Raw genomic sequence first — 13,699 nt, 5'->3', positions numbered from 1 at the left:
CTTTCCTGCTTATGCAGGGGGTCGGACTCGATGATCTATTGAGGTCCCTTCCGACCCTAACATCTATGAATCTATGAATCTATGAACTCCAGACAAAAAAGGACTGGACCCCTTAGGGCATTTGTACACTTACATTTTTGTGCCCGGACGCGCTGGAGATCTGGCACATCAGAGCAGACTGGATTAATCAAGTCTGATCAAGATTAATTTTGATGAATCAAGACTTGATTAATCCAGGCTGCTCTGCATGTGAGCTGATGCACACGGCACGAGTTGCTTGCAGTTGTATAAGTGGTAAAATGGGCATCAGCGTGCAGAAAATGGTGGCAGTGCACTTTTGAACTAAAACACCTTCTCTGCGTTTTAGTTCAAAAGCACACCGCCACCATTTTCGCAGTGCTGATGCCCATCTCACCACTTATACAACTGCAAGCATTTCACCACTTATACAACTTTGAAAAGTGCCCATTGCTGCAGCGCTTGCATATGTAAAAAATGCCCTTGGAGTTCAGGGGGTGCCTGGCTGGCGGCATGTGGGGCAGCGGGTGCTCCAGAGAAAAAAGGATGAGGCCCTTTGGAAGTCAGAGCAAATCCTGACAGCCCTGGTCTCAGCGTGGAGCCACCACTTTGTGCAAGACCAGACAGAAGCTGCTTCCCAGGGTCTCTCTGCTCTAATTGCAGCTGACATGGTGGTGGGCCCGTTCTCTGCTTGGTGGGCGCCTGCTCTTAGTCCTGCCCGTGTTCACCAAGCCTCTAGTGGCAAGTCACAGCTGTGTAGGTGAAGGACACAGAGCAATTTTTTAACCTTCCCATGTGGCTGCTCCACTCAGCTGAACAGCATGGAGCCAATTAATGTTTGTTCAACTTACAGCATAAAGTCTAACAAGGCCCTAAGTCTCTTCCCCCTTCAAAGTGGTATAACTGTTCATCTGTGCATGCCCTCAATAATACCTTCCTTTAAGGAACGCAAAACAGAGGTTTGGGGAAACCAAGTTGTCGTTCTTGTAGATGCCATCTAACTTTTAGAGTAAACTGTTTTTTTAGTTTGTGATAGACTGCCCCACAAATCTTCGTGGCCTCTCAGAGGTTAAAAGAGGTAGATCATAAGAGGCTGCAAGGATGTGGTGGGGACCACTCTCATTTTTAGCCATATATGGGTCTTGTATGTAGTGATTACATCTCTGTAGAGTCACGTGTTGCAACATTAGTTCATTTTTCTTTTTAAACAAGAAGGGTGAGAAAACCAAAACAGCGTTTTACTTGGAAGTCCAGTAAAACTGTAATGTCTAGCTTTATGACTCTATGAATATTGCTTCCAATTACACACAGAGGAGAAAAATTCAAAGGCCCCAAATGCAGCATTCAATGGTGTGGGGGTAGGAGGATGAACAGTTCAAGGTGGAGGCTCCCTCCCTCAGCTCCTGAAGGCTGCCCAAACCCAGCCAACGGGTGTCTGAATGAGGTATAGCCGTTGACATCTACAAATGGAAAATGGCCCCAAAAGGGAAACATTTGCTTTGGGGTGGAGTAGTGATTGCTTGGCATTCCTATGGAAGTCAATTTGGCCAGTGGAAGACAATTTGAGATAGTGAAACTTTAATTGGCTTCAACAGGTCTTAAGTTTGCTCTTAATTCATACAAACCAGCTTTCCTAACTGATGATAGCTGATTCTGAGTGATGCTGGATAGGACAGGACTGAGTTCAGGGTTATGTGCAAGTTGAAGATCTTGGGAGGGAGGTGGGGGCGGCAAGAGAACCCTATGGAACTAGAGTAAAAATGCAGGTCAATTATTTAGCTATCAGCAAAATGAATACAGTTACTACTACCTAACTAGCCACAGACTACGTGCTCAAATCCTGACTCAGTTTTAGTCTGTCCCATGGGAGGTTCCATGACCTGAAAGAAAACAGAGGGGTCAAGTCCTTACTGTTTTTCCTCAGCTGCAGGTCCATTTGCCCCATCCTAATCCCTCTGGAACAAAAGGGATTTTTGCTATTGACGTTAATGGGAAAAGGATCTGGCCCAATAATGGACTATTTCAGAGTTTTTTTCCTTTGCCCATTTTACATTGTTGCTCGCAGAGTACAGAACATCCTTGCGGTCTGTTTTTCAGTCTTTAATGTTTCCTTATAATAATTGAGGCGGAGAGTGACTGGAAGTGCTTAACCTTTGAGGATGGCAAATGTTCAAGTGAGCTTGGCTGCCTCCTTTTTATTTCCTTGCGGACACTGATTCAAAGTACTATCCAAACCATTGGATCAGAAGGATATGACTAACATGAGAATCTGTTACTGTATAAACATAGTGACCAAATACTGTGTTTTGGCAGTATTTGGCTTTCTAGTGGCTAGTAATGAGGAATGTACATTTGTTTTAACAGCACTGATCATGATGATCTAATGTTTTATGGTATGTATAGGGGTAACTCATCAGATTCTTTCAATTTGTAGTGATTCAGCATTATCAGAAGAGAGAAAATGAACAGTTGAAGTAAAGGGAGGACAGTTCCCTGTTTTACTAATCAATGTGAGATCTTGATAGGAGACACACTCAGAAGAACATGCCGGGCTCCCATGACATGGCCACTGCCTGAGTTTACTGGAAACATTGCAATAAGGACAAGTGAAGTCATTGAAAACAAATTGCTGTTCCCTTCCTAAATAGGCTTGGGTTAAAAATCAGATCTCAGGGGTGGTGTCCAAGTTTAGCCCTCACAGCCAGCTCATTCCACAGAAACTAAGTTCACTGGAAAACCAAGTCTGTAAATATGTACATGAGAATATTTTTAGGACACATGGATCAAATACAGCTGTAAAGGTTTAAGGAACTCCATAAATAATTTTCTATTTTGGCCTTTTGGAGAACATGTATTATTGTATCAGAACTTTTATCGCCATGACAGGTTTTATGGTCTATTTAAGTACAAGTTGATTCAACTATGTCAAAAGTTATGTGAGCAACATGTGTATCTTGCCGTAATATAAATAGAGCTCGTTACCAGTTATCACTAACTACAAAGACTGAAAAGCCCAATGCTATCGATCTAAGTATGCGTTGATAAGCTTGAAGGGCGTATGATTTGTATTCTTTAACTTCTGTACATTGTGTTGCTATTGTTTCTAGCTTTCAGGCCATTGTAAAGAAATAGGGAAATGTCATGTAACAGCCAGTATGAACAACTCTGCCTCCTGTTTTGTAAGCAGTAAAAGTTTGTGAATATTTTCTTTGCTCGGAAAAGCAAGCCCAGCAGTGCTCAGCTTAAGGCATTCAGTTTGATCATTTACATGAACTGGAGCAACGCACACGATCTGCTAAAGGTAGAAGACCATTAAGGGTCAAGCAATGTGCTGTGACATGCTGTAAGCTGAAAACATGTTCCTGGTTGGGTAGCAAACCATGCAAAAGGCAGCTTTGCCAAGCAGGCCTTACATCTTCAGTATGCATAGTGACAAACAGGGTGCGCACACCCAGCGCTATTACCGCACTTTTCTTGATTGGTCTCAAGAGGAGCTAAAGACTAAGAGTTCAGTTACTGCTGCCTACTTTTCCTCTATCAGTCTTGCAGTGGTAGGTCTTTCTGATAAGACTGAAGGACAGTGTGACAACTTTTGCACGCTCTCTACCCGAACTGCTAATAATAAGAGGAATTCTGTCTTCACAAGCGTTCACGTTTGGCCTTATTTTGATGTTGTTTTATTTAGTACAATTCATGTTCTTTTTCTTATATTTCACTGTAAAAAACATATAACTGGCAATATTGTGAGTTCCTCCACTGGGATGGAGTGAAAAGAGGAAAGGACTGTGGATTAAACTGGGAAGCTGAACTGCATGCTATGCTCATGATTGCTCATGCTTCTCAGAAAAAGAAGAAGAAGTGGTCAGGAATTTTCCACTGGAATGGTTTCCTATAGAAAACTCACTTACTGGCAAAATTGAAATTTCCCAGTTTTTAGTGGTTTTGTTGACTTTTTGGCATCCTTTTAAGAGTGCTGCTGCAGTGCTAGGGCTTCCAGACTATGGGTGTAACCCACTGGCTGGGCAGCCAGGGAACTGTGGATACTGGAAAACTCGCCACACTGCAGCAACGCTGAAATGCATCTGTTTGTAAAGATAAAACAAGTGGGATTTTAGTCCTGTGGAAAGCATTGAGTTTGGGTTTTCTTTTGTCCTGATTTGGAATAATAAAAAGTATTCCCCCAAATCAAAAATTTTCCCAGACCATTTCCTAAGCAGCTATGCCGAGTGGGATTATATTTTGCCAATGTCATGTTTCAGTCATGAGTTTGAGCCAATATTCTTTTTCATCTCCTCCTAGTGTATGTCATGGGCACCATCTCATCACAATAATCATGCCATATAACCTTCCAGCTACTGGATGATATGAGCCTGTGTTCAGAACAAAAGGATTCAGTCTAATGGTTAGATTCGGGCTCTGTCTCAAGACAGACAGTAGATCTGCATGCACAGAAACAGGAACTCATTGCAGAGAGAGAATACAGTCAGGTCAGGCAATGTCAGTCTGGGTGCAGTGTTTCAGTTGTTTTTGATTGGTTAATGAACACGTTATCCTAAAACCTGCCTTAGTCATCACTGAAATACCAAGGCATTCTGCCATGTGTTTCTCAATTAGTATATTATCTCTTGTAGTTAATGTTAAATTCCTTCCTGATCTCAGAAATGCACAAAAATAAGAATGTCAGGTGGACTTGTTTGCACAAAGAAGTTGTAACTAAATCAAAACTATTGAAAACGTTATCCATTTTCAAAAGTAAGATAGACATGAGAAATGAAAATATGACATAACGTAATGACTATGCAAAGAGGAAGAGCTCTTATGAATCCCGATAGTGAAAAGCAATTAGCTGAGTCCTCTCATTGTTTTGCCCCTAATAGGAGACATTAGTCAAAAAAATTGTGCATGGAATTGGTGTAAGATTCATTTTCCGACTTTGCCATGAATTTACTTTAAACTACTAGTGAATCTAGAAGAAAAATATTGATCAGTAAAACAGTATCTATGAAAATTGCAATATTTCTTAATTCTGTTTGCTTAATTTACAGAGTGGATGGAATTATCAACAACCTAGGATCTTATGAAAGTAGGGCTTGAAGGCATGTGGCAGAGCACTTGCAGTGTCTGCCTCTTTAAGGGCTGAGTCAAGCAGCCAGCAGGTGCTTGATTGCGGCAGCCATTTTAAAACACTGGCTGCCTATATAAATACAGCAGTTTGCTGCTGGCAGTGAAGGCAGAAGTATTGCCTAGCTGAGCTACAGTAGGAACAACCGGGAGGCAAGGGCAAGGGCAAGGGCAAGGGCAAGGGCAAGGGCAAGGGCAAGGGCAAGAGCTTGTGGGGATGGCTAGAAGGCTCTTGGTCCTGGGCATGACCTAAAACTGCACCTTGCCAGGGATGGGTGGCCTGGTGGGGCTCCTAGTGGCATGGGAGCCCCCAGGAAATGCCAGGCCAGTTATCACTCCGGTGAAAGGTGGGTCATGGCGCCTTAACTCCTAGCCCCCACAACACTGTGAGTACAAGGGGCCAGGCATTGCTATGGCCACCTGAGCTTGAAGCGGATGTAAGATCCAGGCAGGGCCAGGCAGAGCTGTGGTCACCTGAGCCTCCACAGGGGAGTGAAACTCTGGAGCCCCAAAGGAAGGGGTAGATGTGTAACCCCAGAGACGGGGCAGTAGTGAGGGCTTGGAACTGGGTTGAGTAGGGCTGAGGGTCAGTCTGAAGGGCAGCCCAGAGCAGGTGTGCTGAGTCAGCCTGATCTCTCCAAATGTCACTGAAGACCTCGCCCCTGGTTTCACAGATATTATGCAGGACGCATGCTGCCACTACACAAGGGGTAATGTTATCAGCATCAACTTCTAGCTTGTAGCTGAGTGACCTCCAATGGGTTTTCAAGTACCCAAATGCACATTCTACGCTCATGCAGCACTTGCTTAGCTGCTTGTTGAACGGCAGTTTCTGTGGGTCACTCACTAGCCCCACATACGGCTTCATGAGCCAGGGCAGGAGCGGGTAGGCCATGTCAGCTAGTATCAGGGGGGCACTGAAACACCTCAGATGACAACCTCCTCCAGTCCTGGGACATATTGACCCTTGACCATCATCTCGGGCAGTAGCAAGTTTCAAAAAACATGAGCATCGTGGGTGCTTCCTGCCCATCCTGTGTAAATGTTTGTAAATCTGCCTTTCTGATCCATGATGGCTTGCAAAATCACAGAAGGAAACCCCTTGCTATTTATGAATGAATGGTTGTCCTGGGACCAGTTTAGGATGGGGATGTGTGTGCTGTCATGTGCTCCCACGCACTTAGGGAAGCTCATTTTTGTGGTATCCTTCCACCACCTTGCAGGGGTTACTTAGGTATTTGATTTGTTTGCTGCCAGGTCCTGTAGCAGTTGGCAAACCTCACTGGTGGCCCTCCCAGCAGTGCAGGGAGCCACACCAAACTGATTTGCAGTGTGGCGCAGGCTTTTTGGACTGGCCAGTTTCATGATGGCCATGGCAACACGCCTCTCTGGGCTGATGGGCTTCTGCATGACAGTCCTCTGATGTTGGATGCCTGGGTTCAGCAAGCTAGCGATGTGGAAGAACATCTTTTTGCTCATTCTGAATGTTTCCAGCCACTGGTCATTGCTCCACACTGACATGACTATTCTTTCCCACCAGTCTGAGCTGCTTTCTTGTGCCCATATCTCACGAGGCTTGCCCTGAATGTATGGCCAGGAAGCAGCTATAGTCTTTGACAACTATACTTTCTGTTTGTTGCAATGCGAGAGCAGTTTCCCCACTTCAAATAACAGCATCCTCCTCATGGCAAACCTTCAAAGTTGGCTCTTCATGAGTTTTAAAATACCAGACTAGAGGTACATCAAGTTGCTGAATCCCATCAGTAGAACCATATGTTTGTGACATGAATGTTCAACAGCCTTCAAGATTAACCTCTGCTTTCTCCTCAGTCCCTCAGGATTTGAGGAAGACATTGTCTTTAGCAAGATTTTGGCCTCTGGGGTGACCTCTGTCTCAAATGTCTGCGAGAAGTCACTCTCCTAGATTATCATGAAACCACTCCTGTAATTTATATGTCAATAGCTACTGAAACCATGTGCTCCCTGCAACTGAAAGTTGCCTGTATTTCTTGAAAAGAGCTGAGATGTTACCGCATACTAAAAATGGTAGCCTGTGTGCTTGAACACTCTTGAACAAATCATACATGTCCCATACATAAGAGAGATCTCTGGACCACTGCCCCCCCCCATTTCCCTGCCTCCCAATGCACACTGTAAAAGTGAGCCCTGATCATCCTTGTAGACAATGCTCAGAAAGGATTATTTGTTTTGGTCTTCATATCTAAAGGAAATAAGTGTCATTGAGCCATTCAAACAGTTTCACGGTTTCTCGCCTGAAGTGATCACCCAACATTTTCAAGAATTTCCAGCGCAATAGTAGTGTGAATATGCTTCTGAATGCCATGGGCTATACTATCAAAAGTAAAGAATTGCCTCAAATGTCTGGAAGCTGGACAAATCCCACTCCTTTTATGCCTCTCTTGATAAAAGGTTCACACGTCTCACAACAGGTCCCAGAACAGGTCCTCACAGCAGGTGCAGACTGTAGTGTGTATCATCTGCTCTGCTTTACATTTTGTTGCCCGTGGAGGGGAGCAAGAAAGGTCAAATTTTGGAAGATGTGATGGATCCTTTGCATGGATGGGGACCAAACTGGACTTATGCAGAAGGCGAGGCACTGATTGACATTTGGAGTCAAGGGAGCATTATGCCACAACTGGGAAGCTGCAGGAATAAACCTGTTTATGTCTCTCTTTCTGAACAATTAGATCAACTTGGCATCAAATGCGACTGGTAACAATGTTGCAGTAAGATGAAGACCTTAAAGTGTGCCTTCCATCGCATAAAGGACAATAATTCTCAGTTCGGTGCCTCGTGTAAAGCGATTCCATTTTACGACAAGCTGTCTATCATCCTTAAAAGAGATGCTTCAGAGGCTTGCATGGCCAAGTTTGGGACAAGATGTATGCATGACGAGGAACCAGACACTCCCTGGTGCCAAAGTACTTGTCAAGCCACAACTACTTTGCAAGTTCCACACAATCAGCCTTCTCCTCAAGAACAGACCAACGACCTCGCTTGGGACTGCTCAAGGGACCTCTTCGGCATGCAGGCAGAAATGAGCTGTAGCTGCTTCCAGGGGGAGCGGAGCTCCAGGCTTGCACCCCTGGTAGGGCCACTGCAGCAGGGGCTGGTTGCCACAGCCACCTGCAGAGGTAGCTGATTTTTGGTGCAGGGAAGGCACGCGGCTGGGGAGGGGCGTGGATCTTGCTTCAACACGCAGCCCGGGAAGCAGGGTGCATGCTGTGGTGCTGGGACAAATACTTTCGAGGTGCAGCCTTAAAAAGATGGTTGGGTGAGAGATAGTAGGCTGTCGGTGGTAGTTCTTGAAGTGGCAGTCCCGTTAAAATAATTTAAGTATGACTCACTGTTCTTTACAAATGTTCAAGTACTGATGAGAGCTTTCTTTTTGTCAGTGGACAGGCACGCCTTCACCTTCATCTTCAAGAGCAGCTGCTAATACTCAATGTCAGTGTAATTCTCAAAAAAATCAACAAGAAGCTAAGGAAAGTATTCTTCATCTACTGACAGACACATCTGAAAGCATGGCTACGTCCAGTGCAGAAATGACATCCGAATTGAAAGATGTGTTCAATGTGTTAAAGCGTAGTGAGCAAGCCAGTTTGGAGGTTATGAAATGCACTAGTAATGACATGGCACAATGTTTTAAGGATTCAATCAGATGGTTGATCTCATTTTGAGGGGGGGATCAAAGGTTCAGACATGAGTTTGTAACAGTTTCACGAATGCCGATGTACTGGAAACAGCATTGAGAGTAGTCCACCCAAAAAATCTCTCCAATCTCTTGCAAAGGAGAGCTGTGCCTGCTGTAGCCACGAGAGGAGAGCCCGAAGGCGGTTCAGGGATGATGATGATGAGGAGGAGGAGGGGGATGCTGATGTCACCCAGGGAGGGTGCAGGAGGGGGCATCTCGTGGGGGAGCAGGTTCTTGTGACTAGAGTTTTCTATGGCCCCCTCTCCCCGCTCCGGGATTGGTATGCTTCTCCCTCCCTCATGTACTGCCAACCCAGTATTCACAAAGCAGATTTCACTTCAATATACAGGGGGCTGCGTGGGGGCTGTGTGAACTAGATGAGGTTCACAATCTCTATCTCTCTTTTCTCTCTATCTACTTTAGGAATATTTGCAAAATCCAAGTATCGCAAAAGGACTTTGAAAAGTGTCCTGTATTTTTATTTTGCATATAAGAGGCTGGGTGGAAATCGTTTGTGATGCTGGCTGGGGTGAGACAGGGAGGCACCCAATAATATGAATCCCAAACCTGGTGAAAAGCAGCTTGGTGCCAGCATGACCAAGACTAGTGTCTTGTGGCTGAAGGCAATTATCAAGGAGATCACCAGGCATTAGGCCTTTACAAAGGAATTAGGGGAAACACCCTACATAAGGTAGCATAAGTTAGGTATGGGGCACCGCAGGAAGACAGAGAGCTGCAAGATGCCTTTGCGCTGCCCAATATGCTAGGCTTCTCATCAGGCATGGGCAGCCACTTGGGGTACTTCCCTACCCACTCCATGGGTAATACGTATAATCCCCCCTAGCCCCCCAAATTGTAGTGCATACTACTGTGTACATACTGTGGCACAACTACCTTCCCAGCATGGGACCAGTGGGAATACCAATGGGAATGCTTCAGGGACAAAGGAGAGTCCCGGACAGTGGTAACACTGATGTCACCCAAGGACCCTCAGGTGATGCTGATCCCACAGGGCCTGATGCTGAGAGTCCTGGTGAGGGGTCAAGTGCTCCCCCCGAGGCTCGACAGCTCTTGGTGCTTGACATGTACAGCTTCTCCTCCTCAGAGTCAGACTTTGATTCTGCCTCTGAGGGTGCATTGACAGAAATCCTCCTTTAGGAAACAGTGTCCCCCAATTCAGCTAAGGTGTCCCCCTCAATAGGGAGCGTCCCCACCCTGGAGGCAGAACCTGTTCCTGTTTTTGGGAACCTCCCTGTGCTGGTTACTCTGTTGAACACCTCATTGAGTTTCTAGACCAAACCAAGCACCACCGGAGGGTTGCACAGCGTATACGTAAATGGTTCCCAGAACCTGAGACATTTGTGGTGTCTGCTAAAGCCGCAGCAACGGCACTGCACTCCAATCCAGGGATGCAGCGTTATAGGTTTTGCTTTAGCAAACTTGCAGGTGATGTTGGACACTTGGTATGAGAAGTGCCAGCTGGGGAGTTGTAGGCCTGATCTTTCCCTGTCCTGCATGTTTGTTCCTCTCTGCTGGCTCTCTCTCTGTTTTTTGGCCTTGCTTGTCCCCCCTTCTACACCCTTCACATGGCTGCCACAACCTTTGGTTCTCTTAATGCCAATGGCTGCAGAGACCCTGTGAAGTGGACAACACTCTTTGATTGTCTGTGCCAAAAATGGCTGGACATCACCTTTCTGCAGGAAACACACACCAATACAGCTAATCAAACTGACTGGCATGCTGCCTGGAAGGGCCACAGTTTCTTGAGTTATGTTACCGCCCTCAGCACAGGGGTCACGATCCTTCTGTCACCACAGCTGATACGTGACTCAGAGGTAGCCCAAGAGGTCGTCCCTGTCCACCTGCTCACCATTCGCAGCCAGTTTTCACAACATCGCCTCCTCCTTATTAACACCTATGGGCCCACTGCTGGACAAGAACGGACTGCCTTCTTTGAGACCATGGCTGCCTTTTTACAGAGTGCTGCTGATGTTGATGACCTTTTCCTCCTGGGTGGGGACTTTAATTGCACGGTCGATGCACGTCTTGACTGGAACAGGTCAGAGCCCCATCCATCCTTGGCCCGGAAGCTATGCACCACTTTGGAGGCAGTGAACCTTCTTGATGTCTGGCTCCATCTCCATGCCGATGCGAGGCAATATACCCAGCTGAAGGCAACTGCCAGTGGGCTCTCCATGGCAAACCTTGACTACCTGTACATCGCCAGGCACCACCTACCACTCCTGCAAAGCAGCCACATTACCCCAGTAGGACTTTCAGATCACAGCCTGGTCTCTTGTGTGCTGAGCCTTCCTGGCAGGATGCATTTCTGGGCACCCTTCTGGTGCCTCAACACTAGTCTCTTGCTGGATGCTGATTTCTGTGACTGCTTTGCTCATTTCTGGCAGACATGGGAGGCTGCAAGAGCCATCTTCCCCTCCTAGAAGCAGCGGTAGGATGTGGGAAAGGTGCAGATTAGAGTTTTCTGTCAGCAGTACATGCAATTGGCAACAAGTGATTTTTGCTGCCATATTTGGGAGTTGGAGGAGGATGTGGTGCAGCTTGAGGTGGCCCTGCATGATGCTGGTGGTGATGTAGGGCTGCTCGAGAGTCTTAAGCTCCACAAAAAACATCTGGGAGAGCTGACAGAGAGTGCAGCCCAGGGTGCGAGGGTCCACACCCACTGCCAGGATCTGGCAGAGACTGTCTATTTTTTTTTATTTTGTTTGAGCACAGACCAAGGCTGGCCCCTGGAAGGGTGTACCCAAAAGAGGTACTAGGACACCCTGGGGTGCAGAGAAGCTTACAACGGGCAGCACTGCAACCTGGCTGCAGAAGAACATCGTAAAACACCATCTGGAGAGGCTAGGCTGGGGTAAAGTGAAGGTTTGGAGCCCCATCGAAGACACAGGGATCAAGACCAGGCAGGATCACCGTGGGCATTGCCTCTTGGGAAAAATATAGGTCATCAAAGTCGTGGCAGATGAGAAAAATGTAAGATCCACTTCCCGGCAGACCTGGTGATCCAGGGCCAACGTCTACCCTGCCGTCACCTGTAGGCAGATGGGCACAGGGCAGCATGAGCAAGCCCTATAATACTTACAGACATCACACTATGAAATCTATGAAATCATATGCGGATGACGTGACTGTCTTCATTAGCACCCAGGGTGACATCCAGTCCTTGGTCAACTGTCTACAAGTCTATGTATGTGTCTCTTCCGCACATGTGAACTGGACCGAGAGTGACACCCTCCTTCTTGGTCCATGGGTCAACCTCCTCCTCCTCTGACTTGCCCAGGGGTCTTACCTGGCATTGGGAGGGCCTCAGGGACCCAGGGGTGTTCCTCAGGCCATCAGTCTTCTCGGTACAGAACTGGGACGACCTTCATGCCAAGGTGGAGGCACACCTACAGTGATGGCGCTGGCATCTGCCCAGCCCCTCCTACCATGGGCATTCCTCATTGTTAATAACCTGACAGCTGCGACGTTGTGGCACTGATGCACCATGTTGGACCCCCTGCTGGACCTGCTTGAGAAGCTCCAGAGACTTCTTGTGGACTTCTTTTGGGATGAGCCATTCTTTATTTGCTTTGGCTGAGGGGGGCCAGGGCTTAGTTGACCTAGTGGGCAGGGTTGTGGCCTTCTGCCTTGCAGGCCCTCCAAAGGCTCCTCTACTGTGAGGACCCACTCCCCTGGCAGCTGCCAGCTAATTTGTTTTTGCACCAGGTGGGGGGCCTTAGTTTCGCCCAGGAGCTTTTCCTTCTGGACCCCACCCTCCTGGACTGGGGTGTCTTCCTGCCCTTCTATCAAAGCATGGTGCGGTCCTGGTGAGCTGCCTTCTGCCTCCTGCCCCAAGCCAGGCATCTGCGGTTTCCACAGTTACTGCAAGAGCCCCAACCCTGCAGTGCAGGCTACCATGCCTTGCTTCTAGCAGCCTTGTTGACTCCCTCCTCCAGTCACATACCATCTGTCTGGGACACCTCCTCGACATGACTCGGTCAGACTGGTTGTCAGCTGAGGCTCTTGCTGCCTGCTTGGGCATGTGCTTGGTCCTCTGTGCCACCTGCTTCCTGGGAGATGTGTGGGCCACTCTCTCTGCAGATGTGGCAGCTGCTCCGGAGGACCACCTCCAGGAACAGAGAACCCCCCACCACTAAGGATGTCCCGTGTGAGCCTTTTCCACCACTGCCCATTCTCCTGGTTGTGCACGGTGACCTGGGTGGTGGGCCAGCACCTTATTGGTTCTTCCTGTGCCTAATGACAAATATCTGTGAAATCCCATAGAAAAGAGGCCCATTCTTCTCTCCTGCTGGCCTTTGTGGAAGATGTCAGACTACTACTGCTATCAATGACTCCCTTAGCTGGAGAGGCAGAGTTTGGTCTCAAGGTTCCAGTCCTGCTAATGATTCCTGTAATATCAATGTGCTGCCATATAATGAAATTGCTGGGGTGTTTTAGTTTAGGAAATTACCCAAAAGGAAATATTTTAAAGCTTGGAAATCAGGTTGCCTGTGAAATCTTCAATAATGTGTGGATATATTATTGCATATGACCATGATTCTATTTTTTCACACGATGCTGGCCTCATTCAGGGACAGGAAGGGCCTGCTCTGGAGGTAAATCAGGACTGCATAGTAAAGGAGGTGGTTGTCTGTCAAATTCTTGCCTCAGAGCCCTGGTTATGGAAGCTGGAAGGTTTGCAGTAAATGAGGCAGGGACTGTAGGAAGGATGGTTTCATGAAATGAAGCCCTGACAAACTGGAATTTTTTGACTCTGCCATTTGGTTCCTATGTTATGCTAGGCAGGACAGCTAAACCAGTATTTTCCAGGGTGGCTTCTAG

Source organism: Alligator sinensis, unplaced genomic scaffold (assembly GCF_000455745.1).
Source record: "Alligator sinensis unplaced genomic scaffold, ASM45574v1 scaffold307_1, whole genome shotgun sequence".
Classification (NCBI taxonomy): domain Eukaryota; kingdom Metazoa; phylum Chordata; order Crocodylia; family Alligatoridae; genus Alligator; species Alligator sinensis.
The sequence above is the reverse complement of the archived record's forward strand: the minus strand, read 5'-3'. Positions refer to the sequence as shown.